The sequence below is a fragment of the Sesamum indicum genome, linkage group LG8 (genome assembly GCF_026168435.1).
Source record: "Sesamum indicum cultivar Baizhima isolate 11 linkage group LG8, ASM2616843v1, whole genome shotgun sequence".
Taxonomy (NCBI): domain Eukaryota; kingdom Viridiplantae; phylum Streptophyta; class Magnoliopsida; order Lamiales; family Pedaliaceae; genus Sesamum; species Sesamum indicum.
Window position 1 is genome coordinate 8,198,827 of NC_142664.1, and position 24,804 is coordinate 8,223,630.

Consider the following 24,804-nt stretch of genomic DNA (forward strand, 5'->3'; position numbering starts at 1 on the left):
CAAAATTTCGTTCTTTGTGCATGCAGAAGTCATCACATAAAAACAAGTTCAGAATGCACATTTACGTAATCAAGTCTTCAGTATCTTGTCATATCTGCAGATTTTTCGAAGTGAAGGATAAATGGCAAACGAAGGATTTTCTAAAAACCCCTCAAAAACAGAGTGGAAAAACCAATAGAGGGGTTGGGGTTTAATACCACTGGCGGAGGGTTTATTACTCCGGTTGATGGAAGCGAAGATGTGTTTCTTTCATGAATCAGCACACCCAGGAGAAGCGGTGTTGGAGGTGGATGCGACACAAAAATCCAAGAAAGTAAACCCCACTGGTAAAAACCCTAAAAACTACTGTTCGCCTCCCACCATCAAACCCCATCAATACCCACATGTTTCCACTTCTCAAAATTTTTATTTCTTTTATTTATGGTTTGAAAAGCCAAAGCAGTAGAGAGGAAAGGGCATGAAAAAAGGAAAAGAAATTGACTGTTAGAGGGAGGTTGAGGGGGGAATTGTTGGGTGCTTGGTTTATAGTTACTGCTAATTTTTTTCTGATAATTACTTTGGTAGGATTGATTACCTTGAGAAGAACAAGATGGTAATGCTAGAAGATTTAGTTATTTATCAAAATCAATAAACTTACTATAAGCACTCTCTCTGTTGTCTGCACTTTAACTAGAATAAAGTTTATGACGTAGTAAAGATTTTGTTTATATACATATATGTATATATTTATGTAAATTCAACTGCCTTATGACTCATATTTAATATTGGAACTCATATCATTCTTCCTATCAAGTGTTCAGAATTCAATTTCTTTTATCTTTCATCTTACAAATTAAGAGGAAGCTGCCGAAAGTTAATCGGTCTCTGGCAGCCCGACTTCTTGAGGAGGATGAAGAGTTGAATGAGATTTAGGGAAGTGATGATGCAGATGTTCAGAAAACATCAAAGAATAAGAAAGGTCTCACGAGTGAAGTTCTCAAAGATATGAGGTTTACAACTATGTTTGAAAATAAGGTATTTCATAGAGGTTCTGTTTATGCAAAAAACTTGCTTTTCTTGATTGCTGCTGTTAGTTATAATCAACCATGTAATACCTTGTTCCCAGGGATTTGTGAAATAGTTGGAACTTTAATAACCCCTGGACAGTAATTAATATAGAGACATGTGAAAATGCACAAGAAATTATAATCATTATAGCGCAAAGAATCAATTTTTAGAGCAATGAGATACAGATATATCGACTGGTCATGGCATGAGTATTAACCACCTTTATCCTCTGAAATTTAGGCTACATCATTGGGATATCTCTCAAAATGGCGTGACAACCTTTTGAATAGTACACGAATGTATTGGGTGGATTTTGTTTGATGATTAGTGTAGAAAGATTCATTAATGATGATGGCATCACTGTTTGACTCGTACTGACAACATATGTATTGGAATTTGTTTATGTCCAAACAGCAGCCAAATTACGTCGTTTCTTGACACCGCTTGCAGGAGTTTGAGGTTGATGAATTCTCGAACAAATACCTGGCTTTGCACCCAATGACATCAACAACAAAAAAAGGCATCTTTACTGGAGGAGCATTTTGAAGCTGTTGAAGAAGAGGATGAAAAGGCTATTGGTGGTTCTGATGCATCATCAGCGAGTGAATTGTGAGACGATGAGCATGAAAACACAAAGGCCAAATCCAAGAACAAAGTACAAGCTCCTAGGTGAGACACATGTTTTCATTCGGACAGCAGGAACAAAATTTCGTTCTTTGTGCATGCAGAAGTCATCATAGAAAAACAAGTTCAGAATGCACATTTACCTAATCAAGTCTTCAATATCTTGTCAAATCTGCAGATTTTTCGAAGTGAAGGATAAATGGCAAAACAAGGATTTTCTAAAAACCCCTCAAAAACAGAGAGGAAAAACCAACAGAGGGGTTAGGGTTCAGTACCAGTGGTAGAGGGTTTATTACTCCGGTTGATGGAAGCGAAGATGTGTTTCTTTCATCAATCAGCACACCCAGGAGAAGCGGTGTTGGAGGTGGATGCTACACAAAAATCCAAGAAAGTAAACCCCACTGGTAAAAACCCTCAAAACTATTGTTCGCCTCCCACCATCAAACCCCATCCATACCCACATGTTTCCACTTCTACAAATTTTTATTTGTTTTATTTAGGGTTTGAAAAGCCAAAGCCGTAGAGAGGAAAGGGCATCAAAAAAGGAAAAGAAATTGACTGTTATAGGGTAGTTGAGGGGGGAATTGTTGGTTGCTTGGTTTACAGTTACTGCTAATTTTTTTCTGATAATTACTTTGGTAGGATTGATTACTTGAGAAGAACAAGATGGTAATGCTAGATGATTTAGTTATTGATCAAAATCAATAAACTTACTATAAGCACTCTCTCTGTGGTCTGCACTTTGACTTGAATAAAGTTTATGACGTAGTAAAGATTATATTTATATACATATATGTATATATTTATGTAAATTCAACTGCCTTATGACTCATATTTAATATTGGAACTCATATCATTCTTCCTATCAAGTGTTCAGAATTCAATTTCTTTTATCTTTCATCTTACAAATTAAGAGGAAGCTGCCGAAAGTTAATCGGTCTCTGGCAGCCCGACTTCTTGAGGAGGATGAAGAGTTGAATGAGATTTAGGGAAGTGATAATGCAGATGTTCAGAAAACATCAAAGAATAAGAAAGGTCTCACGAGTGAAGTTCTCAAAGATATGAGGTTTACAACTATGTTTGAAAATAAGGTATTTCATAGAGGTTCTGTTTATGCAAAAAACTTGCTTTTCTTGATTGCTGCTGTTAGTTATAATCAACCGTGTAATACCTTGTTCCCAGGAATTTGTGAAATAGTTGGAATTTTAATAACCCCTGGACAGTAATTAATATAGAGACATGTGAAAATGCACAAGAAATTATAATCATTATAGCGCAAAGAATCAATTTTTAGAGCAATGAGATACAGATATATCGGCTGGTCATGGCTTGAGTATTAACCACCTTTATCCTCTGAAATTTAGGCTACATCATTGGGATATCTCTCAAAATGGCGTGACAACCTTTTGAATAGTACACGAATGTATTGGGTGGATTTTGTTTGATGATTAGTGTAGAAAGATTCATTAATGATGATGGCATCACTGTTTGACTCGTACGGACAACATATGTATTGGAATTTGTTTATGTCCAAACAGCAGCTAAATTACGTTGTTTCTTGACACCGCTTGCAGGACTTTGAGGTTGATGAATTCTCAAACGAATACCTGGCTTTGCACCCAATGCCATCAACAACAAAAAAAGGCATCATTGTTGGAGGAGCAGTTTGAAGCTGTGGAAGATGAGGATGAAAAGGCTATTGGTAGTTCTGATGTATCATCAGGGAGTGAATTGTGAGACGATGAGCATGAAAACACAAAGGCCAAATCCAAGAAGAAAATACAAGCTCCTAGGTGAGACACATGTTTTCATTCGGACAGCAGGAGCAAAATTTCGTTCTTTGTGCATGCAGAAGTCATCACATAAAAACAAGTTCAGAATGCACATTTACGTAATCAAGTCTTCAGTATCTTGTCATATCTGCAGATTTTTCGAAGTGAAGGATAAATGGCAAACGAAGGATTTTCTAAAAACCCCTCAAAAACAGAGTGGAAAAACCAATAGAGGGGTTGGGGTTTAATACCACTGGCGGAGGGTTTATTACTCCGGTTGATGGAAGCGAAGATGTGTTTCTTTCATGAATCAGCACACCCAGGAGAAGCGGTGTTGGAGGTGGATGCGACACAAAAATCCAAGAAAGTAAACCCCACTGGTAAAAACCCTAAAAACTACTGTTCGCCTCCCACCATCAAACCCCATCAATACCCACATGTTTCCACTTCTCAAAATTTTTATTTCTTTTATTTATGGTTTGAAAAGCCAAAGCAGTAGAGAGGAAAGGGCATGAAAAAAGGAAAAGAAATTGACTGTTAGAGGGAGGTTGAGGGGGGAATTGTTGGGTGCTTGGTTTATAGTTACTGCTAATTTTTTTCTGATAATTACTTTGGTAGGATTGATTACCTTGAGAAGAACAAGATGGTAATGCTAGAAGATTTAGTTATTTATCAAAATCAATAAACTTACTATAAGCACTCTCTCTGTTGTCTGCACTTTAACTAGAATAAAGTTTATGACGTAGTAAAGATTTTGTTTATATACATATATGTATATATTTATGTAAATTCAACTGCCTTATGACTCATATTTAATATTGGAACTCATATCATTCTTCCTATCAAGTGTTCAGAATTCAATTTCTTTTATCTTTCATCTTACAAATTAAGAGGAAGCTGCCGAAAGTTAATCGGTCTCTGGCAGCCCGACTTCTTGAGGAGGATGAAGAGTTGAATGAGATTTAGGGAAGTGATGATGCAGATGTTCAGAAAACATCAAAGAATAAGAAAGGTCTCACGAGTGAAGTTCTCAAAGATATGAGGTTTACAACTATGTTTGAAAATAAGGTATTTCATAGAGGTTCTGTTTATGCAAAAAACTTGCTTTTCTTGATTGCTGCTGTTAGTTATAATCAACCATGTAATACCTTGTTCCCAGGGATTTGTGAAATAGTTGGAACTTTAATAACCCCTGGACAGTAATTAATATAGAGACATGTGAAAATGCACAAGAAATTATAATCATTATAGCGCAAAGAATCAATTTTTAGAGCAATGAGATACAGATATATCGACTGGTCATGGCATGAGTATTAACCACCTTTATCCTCTGAAATTTAGGCTACATCATTGGGATATCTCTCAAAATGGCGTGACAACCTTTTGAATAGTACACGAATGTATTGGGTGGATTTTGTTTGATGATTAGTGTAGAAAGATTCATTAATGATGATGGCATCACTGTTTGACTCGTACTGACAACATATGTATTGGAATTTGTTTATGTCCAAACAGCAGCCAAATTACGTCGTTTCTTGACACCGCTTGCAGGAGTTTGAGGTTGATGAATTCTCGAACAAATACCTGGCTTTGCACCCAATGACATCAACAACAAAAAAAGGCATCTTTACTGGAGGAGCATTTTGAAGCTGTTGAAGAAGAGGATGAAAAGGCTATTGGTGGTTCTGATGCATCATCAGCGAGTGAATTGTGAGACGATGAGCATGAAAACACAAAGGCCAAATCCAAGAACAAAGTACAAGCTCCTAGGTGAGACACATGTTTTCATTCGGACAGCAGGAACAAAATTTCGTTCTTTGTGCATGCAGAAGTCATCATAGAAAAACAAGTTCAGAATGCACATTTACCTAATCAAGTCTTCAATATCTTGTCAAATCTGCAGATTTTTCGAAGTGAAGGATAAATGGCAAAACAAGGATTTTCTAAAAACCCCTCAAAAACAGAGAGGAAAAACCAACAGAGGGGTTAGGGTTCAGTACCAGTGGTAGAGGGTTTATTACTCCGGTTGATGGAAGCGAAGATGTGTTTCTTTCATCAATCAGCACACCCAGGAGAAGCGGTGTTGGAGGTGGATGCTACACAAAAATCCAAGAAAGTAAACCCCACTGGTAAAAACCCTCAAAACTATTGTTCGCCTCCCACCATCAAACCCCATCCATACCCACATGTTTCCACTTCTACAAATTTTTATTTGTTTTATTTAGGGTTTGAAAAGCCAAAGCCGTAGAGAGGAAAGGGCATCAAAAAAGGAAAAGAAATTGACTGTTATAGGGTAGTTGAGGGGGGAATTGTTGGTTGCTTGGTTTACAGTTACTGCTAATTTTTTTCTGATAATTACTTTGGTAGGATTGATTACTTGAGAAGAACAAGATGGTAATGCTAGATGATTTAGTTATTGATCAAAATCAATAAACTTACTATAAGCACTCTCTCTGTGGTCTGCACTTTGACTTGAATAAAGTTTATGACGTAGTAAAGATTATATTTATATACATATATGTATATATTTATGTAAATTCAACTGCCTTATGACTCATATTTAATATTGGAACTCATATCATTCTTCCTATCAAGTGTTCAGAATTCAATTTCTTTTATCTTTCATCTTACAAATTAAGAGGAAGCTGCCGAAAGTTAATCGGTCTCTGGCAGCCCGACTTCTTGAGGAGGATGAAGAGTTGAATGAGATTTAGGGAAGTGATAATGCAGATGTTCAGAAAACATCAAAGAATAAGAAAGGTCTCACGAGTGAAGTTCTCAAAGATATGAGGTTTACAACTATGTTTGAAAATAAGGTATTTCATAGAGGTTCTGTTTATGCAAAAAACTTGCTTTTCTTGATTGCTGCTGTTAGTTATAATCAACCATGTAATACCTTGTTCCCAGGAATTTGTGAAATAGTTGGAATTTTAATAACCCTTGGACAGTAATTAATATAGAGACATGTGAAAATGCACAAGAAATTATAATCATTATAGCGCAAAGAATCAATTTTTAGAGCAATGAGATACAGATATATCGGCTGGTCATGGCTTGAGTATTAACCACCTTTATCCTCTGAAATTTAGGCTACATCATTGGGATATCTCTCAAAATGGCGTGACAACCTTTTGAATAGTACACGAATGTATTGGGTGGATTTTGTTTGATGATTAGTGTAGAAAGATTCATTAATGATGATGGCATCACTGTTTGACTCGTACGGACAACATATGTATTGGAATTTGTTTATGTCCAAACAGCAGCTAAATTACGTTGTTTCTTGACACCGCTTGCAGGACTTTGAGGTTGATGAATTCTCAAACGAATACCTGGCTTTGCACCCAATGCCATCAACAACAAAAAAAGGCATCATTGTTGGAGGAGCAGTTTGAAGCTGTGGAAGATGAGGATGAAAAGGCTATTGGTAGTTCTGATGTATCATCAGGGAGTGAATTGTGAGACGATGAGCATGAAAACACAAAGGCCAAATCCAAGAAGAAAATACAAGCTCCTAGGTGAGACACATGTTTTCATTCGGACAGCAGGAGCAAAATTTCGTTCTTTGTGCATGCAGAAGTCATCACATAAAAACAAGTTCAGAATGCACATTTACGTAATCAAGTCTTCAGTATCTTGTCATATCTGCAGATTTTTCGAAGTGAAGGATAAATGGCAAACGAAGGATTTTCTAAAAACCCCTCAAAAACAGAGTGGAAAAACCAATAGAGGGGTTGGGGTTTAATACCAATGGCGGAGGGTTTATTACTCCGATTGATGGAAGCGAAGATGTGTTTCTTTCATGAATCAGCACACCCAGGAGAAGCGGTGTTGGAGGTGGATGCGACACAAAAATCCAAGAAAGTAAACCCCACTGGTAAAAACCCTAAAAACTACTGTTCGCCTCCCACCATCAAACCCCATCAATACCCACATGTTTCCACTTCTCAAAATTTTTATTTCTTTTATTTATGGTTTGAAAAGCCAAAGCAGTAGAGAGGAAAGGGCATGAAAAAAGGAAAAGAAATTGACTGTTAGAGGGAGGTTGAGGGGGGAATTGTTGGGTGCTTGGTTTACAGTTACTGCTAATTTTTTTCTGATAATTACTTTGGTAGGATTGATTACCTTGAGAAGAACAAGATGGTAATGCTAGAAGATTTAGTTATTTATCAAAATCAATAAACTTACTATAAGCACTCTCTCTGTTGTCTGCACTTTAACTAGAATAAAGTTTATGACGTAGTAAAGATTTTGTTTATATACATATATGTATATATTTATGTAAATTCAACTGCCTTATGACTCATATTTAATATTGGAACTCATATCATTCTTCCTATCAAGTGTTCTGAATTCAATTTCTTTTATCTTTCATCTTACAAATTAAGAGGAAGCTGCCGAAAGTTAATCGGTCTCTGGCAGCCCGACTTCTTGAGGAGGATGAAGAGTTGAATGAGATTTAGGGAAGTGATGATGCAGATGTTCAGAAAACATCAAAGAATAAGAAAGGTCTCACGAGTGAAGTTCTCAAAGATATGAGGTTTACAACTATGTTTGAAAATAAGGTATTTCATAGAGGTTCTGTTTATGCAAAAAACTTGCTTTTCTTGATTGCTGCTGTTAGTTATAATCAACCGTGTAATACCTTGTTCCCAGGAATTTGTGAAATAGTTGGAATTTTAATAACCCCTGGACAGTAATTAATATAGAGACATGTGAAAATGCACAAGAAATTATAATCATTATAGCGCAAAGAATCAATTTTTAGAGCAATGAGATACAGATATATCGGCTGGTCATGGCTTGAGTATTAACCACCTTTATCCTCTGAAATTTAGGCTACATCATTGGGATATCTCTCAAAATGGCGTGACAACCTTTTGAATAGTACACGAATGTATTGGGTGGATTTTGTTTGATGATTAGTGTAGAAAGATTCATTAATGATGATGGCATCACTGTTTGACTCGTACGGACAACATATGTATTGGAATTTGTTTATGTCCAAACAGCAGCTAAATTACGTTGTTTCTTGACACCGCTTGCAGGACTTTGAGGTTGATGAATTGTCAAACGAATACCTGGCTTTGCACCCAATGCCATCAACAACAAAATAAGGCATCATTGTTGGAGGAGCAGTTTGAAGCTGTGGAAGATGAGGATGAAAAGGCTATTGGTAGTTCTGATGTATCATCAGGGAGTGAATTGTGAGACGATGAGCATGAAAACACAAAGGCCAAATCCAAGAAGAAAATACAAGCTCCTAGGTGAGACACATGTTTTCATTCGGACAGCAGGAGCAAAATTTCGTTCTTTGTGCATGCAGAAGTCATCACATAAAAACAAGTTCAGAATGCACATTTACGTAATCAAGTCTTCAGTATCTTGTCATATCTGCAGATTTTTCGAAGTGAAGGATAAATGGCAAACGAAGGATTTTCTAAAAACCCCTCAAAAACAGAGTGGAAAAACCAATAGAGGGGTTGGGGTTTAATACCACTGGCGGAGGGTTTATTACTCCGGTTGATGGAAGCGAAGATGTGTTTCTTTCATGAATCAGCACACCCAGGAGAAGCGGTGTTGGAGGTGGATGCGACACAAAAATCCAAGAAAGTAAACCCCACTGGTAAAAACCCTAAAAACTACTGTTCGCCTCCCACCATCAAACCCCATCAATACCCACATGTTTCCACTTCTCAAAATTTTTATTTCTTTTATTTATGGTTTGAAAAGCCAAAGCAGTAGAGAGGAAAGGGCATGAAAAAAGGAAAAGAAATTGACTGTTAGAGGGAGGTTGAGGGGGGAATTGTTGGGTGCTTGGTTTATAGTTACTGCTAATTTTTTTCTGATAATTACTTTGGTAGGATTGATTACCTTGAGAAGAACAAGATGGTAATGCTAGAAGATTTAGTTATTTATCAAAATCAATAAACTTACTATAAGCACTCTCTCTGTTGTCTGCACTTTAACTAGAATAAAGTTTATGACGTAGTAAAGATTTTGTTTATATACATATATGTATATATTTATGTAAATTCAACTGCCTTATGACTCATATTTAATATTGGAACTCATATCATTCTTCCTATCAAGTGTTCAGAATTCAATTTCTTTTATCTTTCATCTTACAAATTAAGAGGAAGCTGCCGAAAGTTAATCGGTCTCTGGCAGCCCGACTTCTTGAGGAGGATGAAGAGTTTAATGAGATTTAGGGAAGTGATGATGCAGATGTTCAGAAAACATCAAAGAATAAGAAAGGTCTCACGAGTGAAGTTCTCAAAGATATGAGGTTTACAACTATGTTTGAAAATAAGGTATTTCATAGAGGTTCTGTTTATGCAAAAAACTTGCTTTTCTTGATTGCTGCTGTTAGTTATAATCAACCATGTAATACCTTGTTCCCAGGGATTTGTGAAATAGTTGGAACTTTAATAACCCCTGGACAGTAATTAATATAGAGACATGTGAAAATGCACAAGAAATTATAATCATTATAGCGCAAAGAATCAATTTTTAGAGCAATGAGATACAGATATATCGACTGGTCATGGCATGAGTATTAACCACCTTTATCCTCTGAAATTTAGGCTACATCATTGGGATATCTCTCAAAATGGCGTGACAACCTTTTGAATAGTACACGAATGTATTGGGTGGATTTTGTTTGATGATTAGTGTAGAAAGATTCATTAATGATGATGGCATCACTGTTTGACTCGTACTGACAACATATGTATTGGAATTTGTTTATGTCCAAACAGCAGCCAAATTACGTCGTTTCTTGACACCGCTTGCAGGAGTTTGAGGTTGATGAATTCTCGAACAAATACCTGGCTTTGCACCCAATGACATCAACAACAAAAAAAGGCATCTTTACTGGAGGAGCATTTTGAAGTTGTTGAAGAAGAGGATGAAAAGGCTATTGGTGGTTCTGATGCATCATCAGCGAGTGAATTGTGAGACGATGAGCATGAAAACACAAAGGCCAAATCCAAGAACAAAGTACAAGCTCCTAGGTGAGACACATGTTTTCATTCGGACAGCAGGAACAAAATTTCGTTCTTTGTGCATGCAGAAGTCATCACAGAAAAACAAGTTCAGAATGCACATTTACCTAATCAAGTCTTCAATATCTTGTCAAATCTGCAGATTTTTCGAAGTGAAGGATAAATGGCAAAACAAGGATTTTCTAAAAACCCCTCAAAAACAGAGAGGAAAAACCAACAGAGGGGTTAGGGTTCAGTACCAGTGGTAGAGGGTTTATTACTCCGGTTGATGGAAGCGAAGATGTGTTTCTTTCATCAATCAGCACACCCAGGAGAAGCGGTGTTGGAGGTGGATGCTACACAAAAATCCAAGAAAGTAAACCCCACTGGTAAAAACCCTCAAAACTATTGTTCGCCTCCCACCATCAAACCCCATCCATACCCACATGTTTCCACTTCTACAAATTTTTATTTGTTTTATTTAGGGTTTGAAAAGCCAAAGCCGTAGAGAGGAAAGGGCATCAAAAAAGGAAAAGAAATTGACTGTTATAGGGTAGTTGAGGGGGGAATTGTTGGTTGCTTGGTTTACAGTTACTGCTAATTTTTTTCTGATAATTACTTTGGTAGGATTGATTACTTGAGAAGAACAAGATGGTAATGCTAGATGATTTAGTTATTGATCAAAATCAATAAACTTACTATAAGCACTCTCTCTGTGGTCTGCACTTTGACTTGAATAAAGTTTATGACGTAGTAAAGATTATATTTATATACATATATGTATATATTTATGTAAATTCAACTGCCTTATGACTCATATTTAATATTGGAACTCATATCATTCTTCCTATCAAGTGTTCAGAATTCAATTTCTTTTATCTTTCATCTTACAAATTAAGAGGAAGCTGCCGAAAGTTAATCGGTCTCTGGCAGCCCGACTTCTTGAGGAGGATGAAGAGTTGAATGAGATTTAGGGAAGTGATAATGCAGATGTTCAGAAAACATCAAAGAATAAGAAAGGTCTCACGAGTGAAGTTCTCAAAGATATGAGGTTTACAACTATGTTTGAAAATAAGGTATTTCATAGAGGTTCTGTTTATGCAAAAAACTTGCTTTTCTTGATTGCTGCTGTTAGTTATAATCAACCATGTAATACCTTGTTCCCAGGAATTTGTGAAATAGTTGGAATTTTAATAACCCTTGGACAGTAATTAATATAGAGACATGTGAAAATGCACAAGAAATTATAATCATTATAGCGCAAAGAATCAATTTTTAGAGCAATGAGATACAGATATATCGGCTGGTCATGGCTTGAGTATTAACCACCTTTATCCTCTGAAATTTAGGCTACATCATTGGGATATCTCTCAAAATGGCGTGACAACCTTTTGAATAGTACACGAATGTATTGGGTGGATTTTGTTTGATGATTAGTGTAGAAAGATTCATTAATGATGATGGCATCACTGTTTGACTCGTACGGACAACATATGTATTGGAATTTGTTTATGTCCAAACAGCAGCTAAATTACGTTGTTTCTTGACACCGCTTGCAGGACTTTGAGGTTGATGAATTCTCAAACGAATACCTGGCTTTGCACCCAATGCCATCAACAACAAAAAAAGGCATCATTGTTGGAGGAGCAGTTTGAAGCTGTGGAAGATGAGGATGAAAAGGCTATTGGTAGTTCTGATGTATCATCAGGGAGTGAATTGTGAGACGATGAGCATGAAAACACAAAGGCCAAATCCAAGAAGAAAATACAAGCTCCTAGGTGAGACACATGTTTTCATTCGGACAGCAGGAGCAAAATTTCGTTCTTTGTGCATGCAGAAGTCATCACATAAAAACAAGTTCAGAATGCACATTTACGTAATCAAGTCTTCAGTATCTTGTCATATCTGCAGATTTTTCGAAGTGAAGGATAAATGGCAAACGAAGGATTTTCTAAAAACCCCTCAAAAACAGAGTGGAAAAACCAATAGAGGGGTTGGGGTTTAATACCAATGGCGGAGGGTTTATTACTCCGGTTGATGGAAGCGAAGATGTGTTTCTTTCATGAATCAGCACACCCAGGAGAAGCGGTGTTGGAGGTGGATGCGACACAAAAATCCAAGAAAGTAAACCCCACTGGTAAAAACCCTAAAAACTACTGTTCGCCTCCCACCATCAAACCCCATCAATACCCACATGTTTCCACTTCTCAAAATTTTTATTTCTTTTATTTATGGTTTGAAAAGCCAAAGCAGTAGAGAGGAAAGGGCATGAAAAAAGGAAAAGAAATTGACTGTTAGAGGGAGGTTGAGGGGGGAATTGTTGGGTGCTTGGTTTACAGTTACTGCTAATTTTTTTCTGATAATTACTTTGGTAGGATTGATTACCTTGAGAAGAACAAGATGGTAATGCTAGAAGATTTAGTTATTTATCAAAATCAATAAACTTACTATAAGCACTCTCTCTGTTGTCTGCACTTTAACTAGAATAAAGTTTATGACGTAGTAAAGATTTTGTTTATATACATATATGTATATATTTATGTAAATTCAACTGCCTTATGACTCATATTTAATATTGGAACTCATATCATTCTTCCTATCAAGTGTTCAGAATTCAATTTCTTTTATCTTTCATCTTACAAATTAAGAGGAAGCTGCCGAAAGTTAATCGGTCTCTGGCAGCCCGACTTCTTGAGGAGGATGAAGAGTTGAATGAGATTTAGGGAAGTGATGATGCAGATGTTCAGAAAACATCAAAGAATAAGAAAGGTCTCACGAGTGAAGTTCTCAAAGATATGAGGTTTACAACTATGTTTGAAAATAAGGTATTTCATAGAGGTTCTGTTTATGCAAAAAACTTGCTTTTCTTGATTGCTGCTGTTAGTTATAATCAACCATGTAATACCTTGTTCCCAGGGATTTGTGAAATAGTTGGAACTTTAATAACCCCTGGACAGTAATTAATATAGAGACATGTGAAAATGCACAAGAAATTATAATCATTATAGCGCAAAGAATCAATTTTTAGAGCAATGAGATACAGATATATCGACTAGTCATGGCATGAGTATTAACCACCTTTATCCTCTGAAATTTAGGCTACATCATTGGGATATCTCTCAAAATGGCGTGACAACCTTTTGAATAGTACACGAATGTATTGGGTGGATTTTGTTTGATGATTAGTGTAGAAAGATTCATTAATGATGATGGCATCACTGTTTGACTCGTACTGACAACATATGTATTGGAATTTGTTTATGTCCAAACAGCAGCCAAATTACGTCGTTTCTTGACACCGCTTGCAGGAGTTTGAGGTTGATGAATTCTCGAACAAATACCTGGCTTTGCACCCAATGACATCAACAACAAAAAAAGGCATCTTTACTGGAGGAGCATTTTGAAGCTGTTGAAGAAGAGGATGAAAAGGCTATTGGTGGTTCTAATGCATCATCAGCGAGTGAATTGTGAGACGATGAGCATGAAAACACAAAGGCCAAATCCAAGAACAAAGTACAAGCTCCTAGGTGAGACACATGTTTTCATTCGGACAGCAGGAGCAAAATTTCGTTCTTTGTGCATGCAGAAGTCATCACATAAAAACAAGTTCAGAATGCACATTTACGTAATCAAGTCTTCAGTATCTTGTCATATCTGCAGATTTTTCGAAGTGAAAGATAATTGACAAAAGAAGGATTTTCTAAAAACCCCTCAAAAACAGAGAGGAAAAACCAACAGAGGGGTTGGGGTTTAATACCACTGGCGGAGGCTTTATTACTCCGGTTGATGTAAGCGAAGATGTGTTTCTTTCATCAATACAGCCAGGAGAAACGGTGTTGGAGGTGGATGCGACACAAAAATCCAAGAAAGTAAACCCCATTGGTATAAACCCTAAAAACTACTGTTCGCCTCCCACCATCAAACCCCATCCATACCCACATGTTTCCAATTCTCAAAACTTTTATTTCTTTTATTTATGGTTTGAAAAATCAAAGCAGTAGAGAGGAAAGGGCATGAAAAAAGGAAAAGAAATTGACTGTTAGAGGGAGGTTGAGGGGGGAATGTTTGGGTGCTTGGTTGACAGTTACTGCTAATTTTTTTCTGATAATTACTTTGGTAGGATTGATTACCTTGAGAAGAACAAGATGATAATGCTAGAAGATTTAGTTATTTATCAAAATCAATAAACTTACTATAAGCACTCTCTCTGTTGTCTGCACTTTAACTTGAATAAAGATTATGACGTAGTAAAGATTTTGTTTATATACATATATGTATATATTTATGTAAATTCAACTGCCTTATGACTCATATTTAATATTGGAACTCATATCATTCTTCCTATCAAGTGTTCAGAATTCAATTTCTTTTATCTTTCATCTTACAAATTAAGAGGAAGCTGCCGAAAGTTAATCTGTCTCTGGCAGCCCGACTTCTTGAGAAGGATGAAGAGTTGAATGAGATTTAGGGAAGTGATGATGCAGATGTTCAGAAAACATCAAACAATAAGAAAGGTCTCACGAGTGAAGTTCTCAAAGATATGAGGTTTACAACTATGTTTGAAAATAAGGTATTTCATAGAGGTTCTGTTTATGCAAAAAAACTTACTTTTCTTGATTGCTGCTGTTAGTTATAATCAACCATGTAATACCTTGTTCCCAGGAATTTGTGAAATAGTTGGAATTTTAATAACCCCTGGACAGTAATTAATATAGAGACATGTGAAAATGCACAAGAAATTATAATCATTATAGCGCAAAGAATCAATTTTTAGAGCAATGAGATACAGATATATCGGCTGGTCAAGGCTTCAGTATTAACCACCTTTATCCTCTGAAATTTAGGCTACATCATTGGGATATCTCTCAAAATGGCGTGACAACCTTTTGAATAGTACACGAATGTATTGGGTGGATTTTGTTTGATGATTAGTGTAGAAAGATTCATTAATGATGATGGCATCACTGTTTGACTCGTACTGACAACATATGTATTGGAATTTGTTTATCTCCAAACAGCAGCCAAATTATGTCGTTTCTTGACACCGCTTGCAGGAGTTTGAGGTTGATGAATTCTCGAACAAATACCTGGCTTTGCACCCAATGACATCAACAACAAAAAAAGGCATCTTTACTGGAGGAGCATTTTGAAGCTGTTGAAGAAGAGGATGAAAAGGCTATTGGTGGTTCTGATGCATCATCAGCGAGTGAATTGTGAGACGATGAGCATGAAAACACAAAGGCCAAATCCAAGAACAAAGTACAAGCTCCTAGGTGAGACACATGTTTTCATTCGGACAGCAGGAGCAAAATTTCGTTCTTTGTGCATGCAGAAGTCATCACATAAAAACAAGTTCAGAATGCACATTTACGTAATCAAGTCTTCAGTATCTTGTCATATCTGCAGATTTTTCGAAGTGAAAGATAATTGACAAAAGAAGGATTTTCTAAAAACCCCTCAAAAACAGAGAGGAAAAACCAACAGAGGGGTTGGGGTTTAATACCACTGGCGGAGGCTTTATTGCTCCGGTTGATGTAAGCGAAGATGTGTTTCTTTCATCAATACAGCCAGGAGAAACGGTGTTGGAGGTGGATGCGACACAAAAATCCAAGAAAGTAAACCCCATTGGTATAAACCCTAAAAACTACTGTTCGCCTCCCACCATCAAACCCCATCCATACCCACATGTTTCCAATTCTCAAAACTTTTATTTCTTTTATTTATGGTTTGAAAAGTCAAAGCAGTAGAGAGGAAAGGGCATGAAAAAAGGAAAAGAAATTGACTGTTAGAGGGAGGTTGAGGGGGGAATGTTTGGGTGCTTGGTTGACAGTTACTGCTAATTTTTTTCTGATAATTACTTTGGTAGGATTGATTACCTTGAGAAGAACAAGATGATAATGCTAGAAGATTTAGTTATTTATCAAAATCAATAAACTTACTATAAGCACTCTCTCTGTTGTCTGCACTTTAACTTGAATAAAGTTTATGACGTAGTAAAGATTTTGTTTATATACATATATGTATATATTTATGTAAATTCAACTGCCTTATGACTCATATTTAATATTGGAACTCATATCATTCTTCCTATCAAGTGTTCAGAATTCAATTTCTTTTATCTTTCATCTTACAAATTAAGAGGAAGCTGCCGAAAGTTAATCGGTCTCTGGCAGCCCGACTTCTTGAGAAGGATGAAGAGTTGAATGAGATTTAGTGAAGTGATGATGCAGATGTTCAGAAAACATCAAACAATAAGAAAGGTCTCACGAGTGAAGTTCTCAAAGATATGAGGTTTACAACTATGTTTGAAAATAAGGTATTTCATAGAGGTTCTGTTTATGCAAAAAAACTTACTTTTCTTGATTGCTGCTGTTAGTTATAATCAACCATGTAATACCTTGTTCCCAGGAATTTGTGAAATAGTTGGAATTTTAATAACCCCTGGACAGTAATTAATATAGAGACATGTGAAAATGCACAAGAAATTATAATCATTATAGCGCAAAGAATCAATTTTTAGAGCAATGAGATACAGATATATCGGCTGGTCAAGGCTTCAGTATTAACCACCTTTATCCTCTGAAATTTAGGCTACATCATTGGGATATCTCTCAAAATGGCGTGACAACCTTTTGAATAGTACACGAATGTATTGGGTGGATTTTGTTTGATGATTAGTGTAGAAAGATTCATTAATGATGATGGCATCACTGTTTGACTCGTACTGACAACATATGTATTGGAATTTGTTTATCTCCAAACAGCAGCCAAATTACGTCGTTTCTTGACACTGCTTGCAGGACTTTGAGGTTGATGAATTATCAAACGAATACCTAACGTTGCACCCAATGCCATCAACAACAAAAAAAGGCATCTTTGTTGGAGGAGCAGTTTGAAGCTGTGGAAGATGAGGATGAAAAGGCTATCGGTAGTTCTGATGTATCATCAGTGAGTGAATTGTGAGACGATGAGCATGAAAACACAAAGGCCAAATCCAAGAAGAAAATACAAGCTCCTAGGTGAGACACATGTTTTCATTCGGACAGCAGGTGCAAAATTTCGTTCTTTGTGCATGCAGAAGTCATCACATAAAAACAAGTTCAGAATGCACATTTACGTAATCAAGTCTTCAGTATCTTTTCATATCTGCAGATTTTTCGAAGTGAAGGATAAATGGCAAAAGAAGGATTTTCTAAAAACCCCTCAAAAACAGAGAGGAAAAACCAACAGAGGGGTTGGGGTTTAATACCACTGGCGGAGGGTTTATTACTCCGGTTGATGGAAGCGATGATGTGTTTCTTTCATCAATCAGCACACCCAGGAGAAGCGGTGTTGGAGGTGGATGCGACACAAAAATCCAAGAAAGTAAACCCCACTGGTAAAAACCCTAAAAACTACTGTTCTCCTCCCACCATTAAACCCCATCAATACCCACATGTTTCCACTTCTCAAAATTCTTATTTCTTTTATTTAGGGTTTGAAAAGCCAAAGCAGTAGAGAGGAAAGGGCATGAAAAAAGGAAAAGAAATTGACTGCTACAGGGAGGTTGAGGGGGGAATTGTTGGGTGCTTGGTTTACAGTTACTGCTAATTTTTTTCTGATAATTACTTTGGTAGGATTGATTACCTTGAGAAGAACAAGATGGTAATGCTAGAAGATTTAGTTATTTATCAAAATCAATAAACTTACTATAAGCACTCTCTCTGTTGTCTGCACTTTAACTTGAATAAAGTTTATGACGTAGTAAAGATTTTGTTTCTATACATATATGTATATATTCATGTAAATTCAACTGCCTTATGACACATATTTAATATTGGAACTCATATCATTCTTCCTATCAAGTGTTCAGAATTCAATTTCTTTTATCTTTCATCTTACAAATTAAGAGGAAGCTGCCGAAAGTTAATCGGTCTCTGGCAGCCCGACTTCTTGAGGAGGATGACGAGTTGAATGAGATTTAGGGAATTGATGATACAGATGTACAGAAAACATCAAAGAATAAGAAAGGTCTCACGAGTGAAGTTCTCAAAGATATGAGGTTTACAACTATGTTTGAAAATAAGGTATTTCATAGAGGTTCTGTTTATACAAAAAACTTGCTTTTCTTGATTGTTGCTGTTAGCTATAATCAACCATGTAACACCTTGTTCCCAGGGATTTGTGAAATAGTTGGAACTTTAATAACCCCTGGACAGTAATTAATATAGAGACATGTGAAAATGCACAAGAAATTATAATCATTATAGCGCAAAGAATCAATTTTTAGAGCAATGAGATACAGATATATCGGCTGGTCATGGCTTGAGTATTAACCACCTTTATCGTCTGAAACTTAGGCTACATCATTGGGATATCTCTCAAAATGGCGTGACAACCTTTTGAATAGTACACGAACGTATTGAGTGGATTTTGTTGCATAATTAGTGTAGAAAGATTCATTAATGATGATGGCATCACTGTTTGACTCGTACGGACAACATATGTATTGGAATTTGTTTATGTCCAAACAGCAGCCAAATTACGTTGTTTCTTGACACCGCTTGCAGGACTTTGAGGTTGATGAATTCTCAAACGAATACCTGGCTTTGCACCCAATGCCATCAACAACAAAAAAAGGCATCTTTGTTGGAGGAGCAGTTTGAAGCTGTGGAAGATGAGGATGAAAAGGCTATTGGTAGTTCTGATGTATCATCAGCGAGTGAATTGTGAGACGATGAGCATGAAAACACAAAGGCCAAATCCAAGAAGAAAATACAAGCTCCTAGGTGAGACACATGTTCTCATTCAGACAGCAGGAGCAAAATTTCGTTCTTTGTGCATGCAGAAGACATCACATAAAAACAAGTTCAGAATGCACATTTACGTAATAAAGTCTTCAGTATCTTGTCATATCTGCAGATTTTTCGAAGTGAAGGATAAATGGCAAACGAAAGATTTTCTAAAAACTCCTAAAAAATAGAGTGGAAAAACCAACAGAGGGGTTGGGGTTTAATACCACTGGCGGAGGGTTTATTACTCCGGTTGATGGAAGCGAAGATGTGTTTCTTTCATCAATCAGCACACCCAGGAGAAGCGGTGTTGGAGGTGGATGCGACACAAAAATCCAAGAAAGTAACCCCACTGGTAAAAACCCTAAAAACTACTGTTCGCCTCCCACCATCAAACCCCATCAATACCCACATGTTTCCACTTCTCAAAATTTTTATTTCTTTTATTTATGGTTTGAAAAGCCAACGCAGTAGAGAGGAAAGGGCATGAAAAAAGGAAAAGAAATTGACTGTTAGAGGGAGGTTGAGGGGGGAATTGTTGGGTGCTTGGTTTACAGTTACTGCTAATTTTTTCCTGATAATTACTTTGGTAGGATTGATTACCTTGAGAAAAACAAGATGGTAATGCTAGAAGATTTAGTTATTTATCAAAATCAATAAACTTACTATAAGCACTCTCTCTGTTGTCTGCACTTTAACTTGAATAAAGTTTATGACGTAGTAAAGATTTTGTTTATATACATATATGTATATATTTATGTAAATTCAACTGCCTTATGACTCATATTTAATATTGGAACTCATATCATTCTTCCTATCAAGTGTTCAGAATTCAATTTCTTTTATCTTTCATCTTACAAATTAAGAGGAAGCTGCCGAAAGTTAATCGGTCTCTGGCAGCCCGACTTCTTGAGGAGGATGACGAGTTGAATGAGATTTAGGGAATTGATGATACAGATGTACAGAAAACATCAAAGAATAAGAAAGGTCTCACGAGTGAAGTTCTCAAAGATATGAGGTTTACAACTATGTTTGAAAATAAGGTATTTCATAGAGGTTCTGTTTATACAAAAAACTTGCTTTTCTTGATTGTTGCTGTTAGCTATAATCAACCATGTAACACCTTGTTCCCAGGGATTTGTGAAATAGTTGGAACTTTAATAACCCCTGGACAGTAATTAATATAGAGACATGTGAAAATGCACAAGAAATTATAATCATTATAGCGCAAAGAATCAATTTTTAGAGCAATGAGATACAGATATATCGGCTGGTCATGGCTTGAGTATTAACCACCTTTATCGTCTGAAACTTAGGCTACATCATTGGGATATCTCTCAAAATGGCGTGACAACCTTTTGAATAGTACACGAACGTATTGGGTGGATTTTGTTGCATAATTAGTGTAGAAAGATTCATTAATGATGATGGCATCACTGTTTGACTCGTACTGACAACATATGTATTGGAATTTGTTTATGTCCAAACAGCAGCCAAATTACGTTGTTTCTTGACACCGCTTGCAGGACTTTGAGGTTGATGAATTCTCAAACGAATACCTGGCTTTGCACCCAATGCCATCAACAACAAAAAAAGGCATCTTTGTTGGAGGAGCAGTTTGAAGCTGTGGAAGATGAGGATGAAAAGGCTATTGGTAGTTCTGATGTATCATCAGCGAGTGAATTGTGAGACGATGAGCATGAAAACACAAAGGCCAAATCCAAGAAGAAAATACAAGCTCCTAGGTGAGACACATGTTCTCATTCAGACAGCAGGAGCAAAATTTCGTTCTTTGTGCATGCAGAAGACATCACATAAAAACAAGTTCAGAATGCACATTTACGTAATAAAGTCTTCAGTATCTTGTCATATCTGCAGATTTTTCGAAGTGAAGGATAAATGGCAAACGAAAGATTTTCTAAAAACTCCTAAAAAATAGAGTGGAAAAACCAACAGAGGGGTTGGGGTTTAATACCACTGGCGGAGGGTTTATTACTCCGGTTGATGGAAGCGAAGATGTGTTTCTTTCATCAATCAGCACACCCAGGAGAAGCGGTGTTGGAGGTGGATGCGACACAAAAATCCAAGAAAGTAACCCCACTGGTAAAAACCCTAAAAACTACTGTTCGCCTCCCACCATCAAACCCCATCAATACCCACATGTTTCCACTTCTCAAAATTTTTATTTCTTTTATTTATGGTTTGAAAAGCCAACGCAGTAGAGAGGAAAGGGCATGAAAAAAGGAAAAGAAATTGACTGTTAGAGGGAGGTTGAGGGGGGAATTGTTGGGTGCTTGGTTTACAGTTACTGCTAATTTTTTCCTGATAATTACTTTGGTAGGATTGATTACCTTGAGAAAAACAAGATGGTAATGCTAGAAGATTTAGTTATTTATCAAAATCAATAAACTTACTATAAGCACTCTCTCTGTTGTCTGCACTTTAACTTGAATAAAGTTTATGACGTAGTAAAGATTTTGTTTATATACATATATGTATATATTTATGTAAATTCAACTGCCTTATGACTCATATTTAATATTGGAACTCATATCATTCTTCCTATCAAGTGTTCAGAATTCAATTTCTTTTATCTTTCATCTTACAAATTAAGAGGAAGCTGCCGAAAGTTAATCGGTCTCTGGCAGCCCGACTTCTTGAGGAGGATGACGAGTTGAATGAGATTTAGGGAATTGATGATACAGATGTACAGAAAACATCAAAGAATAAGAAAGGTCTCACGAGTGAAGTTCTCAAAGATATGAGGTTTACAACTATGTTTGAAAATAAGGTATTTCATAGAGGTTCTGTTTATACAAAAAACTTGCTTTTCTTGATTGTTGCTGTTAGCTATAATCAACCATGTAACACCTTGTTCCCAGGGATTTGTGAAATAGTTGGAACTTTAATAACCCCTGGACAGTAATTAATATAGAGACATGTGAAAATGCACAAGAAATTATAATCATTATAGCGCAAAGAATCAATTTTTAGAGCAATGAGATACAGATATATCGGCTGGTCATGGCTTGAGTATTAACCACCTTTATCGTCTGAAACTTAGGCTACATCATTGGGATATCTCTCAAAATGGCGTGACAACCTTTTGAATAGTACACGAACGTATTGGGTGGATTTTGTTGCATAATTAGTGTAGAAAGATTCATTAATGATGATGGCATCACTGTTTGACTCGTACTGACAACATATGTATTGGAATTTGTTTATGTCCAAACAGCAGCCAAATTACGTTGTTTCTTGACACCGCTTGCAGGACTTTGAGGTTGATGAATTCTCAAACGAATACCTGGCTTTGCACCCAATGCCATCAACAACAAAAAAAGGCATCTTTGTTGGAGGAGCAGTTTGAAGCTGTGGAAGATGAGGATGAAAAGGCTATTGGTAGTTCTGATGTATCATCAGCGAGTGAATTGTGAGACGATGAGCATGAAAACACAAAGGCCAAATCCAAGAAGAAAATACAAGCTCCTAGGTGAGACACATGTTCTCATTCAGACAGCAGGAGCAAAATTTCGTTCTTTGTGCATGCAGAAGACATCACATAAAAACAAGTTCAGAATGCACATTTACGTAATAAAGTCTTCAGTATCTTGTCATATCTGCAGATTTTTCGAAGTGAAGGATAAATGGCAAACGAAAGATTTTCTAAAAACTCCTAAAAAATAGAGTGGAAAAACCAACAGAGGGGTTGGGGTTTAATACCACTGGCGGAGGGTTTATTACTCCGGTTGATAGAAGCGAAGATGTGTTTCTTTCATCAATCAGCACACCCAGGAGAAGCGGTGTTGGAGGTGGATGCGACACAAAAATCCAAGAAAGTAAACCCCACTGGTAAAAACCCTAAAAACTACTGTTCGCCTCCCACCATCAAACCCCATCAATACCCACATGTTTCCACTTCTCAAAATTTTTATTTCTTTTATTTATGGTTTGAAAAGCCAACGCAGTAGAGAGGAAAGGGCATGAAAAAAGGAAAAGAAATTGACTGTTAGAGGGAGGTTGAGGGGGGAATTGTTGGGTGCTTGGTTTACAGTTACTGCTAATTTTTTCCTGATAATTACTTTGGTAGGATTGATTACCCTGAGAAAAACAAGATGGTAATGCTAGAAGATTTAGTTATTTATCAAAATCAATAAACTTACTATAAGCACTCTCTCTGTTGTCTGCACTTTAACTTGAATAAAGTTTATGACGTAGTAAAGATTTTGTTTATATACATATATGTATATATTTATGTAAATTCAACTGCCTTATGACTCATATTTAATATTGGAACTCATATCATTCTTCCTATCAAGTGTTCAGAATTCAATTTCTTTTATCTTTCATCTTACAAATTAAGAGGAAGCTGCCGAAAGTTAATCGGTCTCTGGCAGCCCGACTTCTTGAGGAGGATGACGAGTTGAATGAGATTTTAGGGAATTGATGATACAGATGTACAGAAAACATCAAAGAATAAGAAAGGTCTCACGAGTGAAGTTCTCAAAGATATGAGGTTTACAACTATGTTTGAAAATAAGGTATTTCATAGAGGTTCTGTTTATACAAAAAACTTGCTTTTCTTGATTGTTGCTGTTAGCTATAATCAACCATGTAACACCTTGTTCCCAGGGATTTGTGAAATAGTTGGAACTTTAATAACCCCTGGACAGTAATTAATATAGAGACATGTGAAAATGCACAAGAAATTATAATCATTATAGCGCAAAGAATCAATTTTTAGAGCAATGAGATACAGATATATCGGCTGGTCATGGCTTGAGTATTAACCACCTTTATCCTCTGAAATTTAGGCTACATCATTGGGATATCTCTCAAAATGGCGTGACAACCTTTTGAATAGTACACGAATGTATTGGGTGGATTTTGTTTGATGATTAGTGTAGAAAGATTCATTAATGATGATGGCATCACTGTTTGACTCGTACGGACAACATATGTATTGGAATTTGTTTATGTCCAAACAGCAGCTAAATTACGTTGTTTCTTGACACCGCTTGCAGGACTTTGAGGTTGATGAATTCTCAAACGAATACCTGGCTTTGCACCCAATGCCATCAACAACAAAATAAGGCATCATTGTTGGAGGAGCAGTTTGAAGCTGTGGAAGATGAGGATGAAAAGGCTATTGGTAGTTCTGATGTATCATCAGGGAGTGAATTGTGAGACGATGAGCATGAAAACACAAAGGCCAAATCCAAGAAGAAAATACAAGCTCCTAGGTGAGACACATGTTTTCATTCGGACAGCAGGAGCAAAATTTCGTTCTTTGTGCATGCAGAAGTCATCACATAAAAACAAGTTCAGAATGCACATTTACGTAATCAAGTCTTCAGTATCTTGTCATATCTGCAGATTTTTCGAAGTGAAGGATAAATGGCAAACGAAGGATTTTCTAAAAACCCCTCAAAAACAGAGTGGAAAAACCAATAGAGGGGTTGGGGTTTAATACCACTGGCGGAGGGTTTATTACTCCGGTTGATGGAAGCGAAGATGTGTTTCTTTCATGAATCAGCACACCCAGGAGAAGCGGTGTTGGAGGTGGATGCGACACAAAAATCCAAGAAAGTAAATCCCACTGGT

At 36.6% G+C, this 24,804-nt stretch overlaps 1 long non-coding RNA gene across 7 annotated transcripts in view; it reads left to right on the top strand.

Annotated features, from left to right (window-relative positions):
* The first annotated feature begins 1,443 nt into the window (after positions 1-1,443).
* Positions 1,444-24,804, top strand: part of LOC148787165 (uncharacterized) — a 35,775-nt gene continuing 12,414 nt past the window's right edge. For 4 of the 7 annotated variants that reach the window (XR_016066776.1, XR_016066782.1, XR_016066780.1 and 1 more), the window contains exons 1-5: positions 1,445-1,716; positions 4,995-5,213; positions 10,241-10,459; positions 13,738-13,956; positions 15,484-15,702. This is a non-coding gene — a long non-coding RNA (uncharacterized LOC148787165). Of the gene's footprint in view, positions 1,717-4,994; positions 5,214-10,240; positions 10,460-13,737; positions 13,957-14,089; positions 14,312-15,483; positions 15,703-24,804 lie in introns of all 7 variants that reach the window. The other 3 variants (XR_016066777.1, XR_016066779.1, XR_016066781.1) reach the window with 3 other exon arrangements.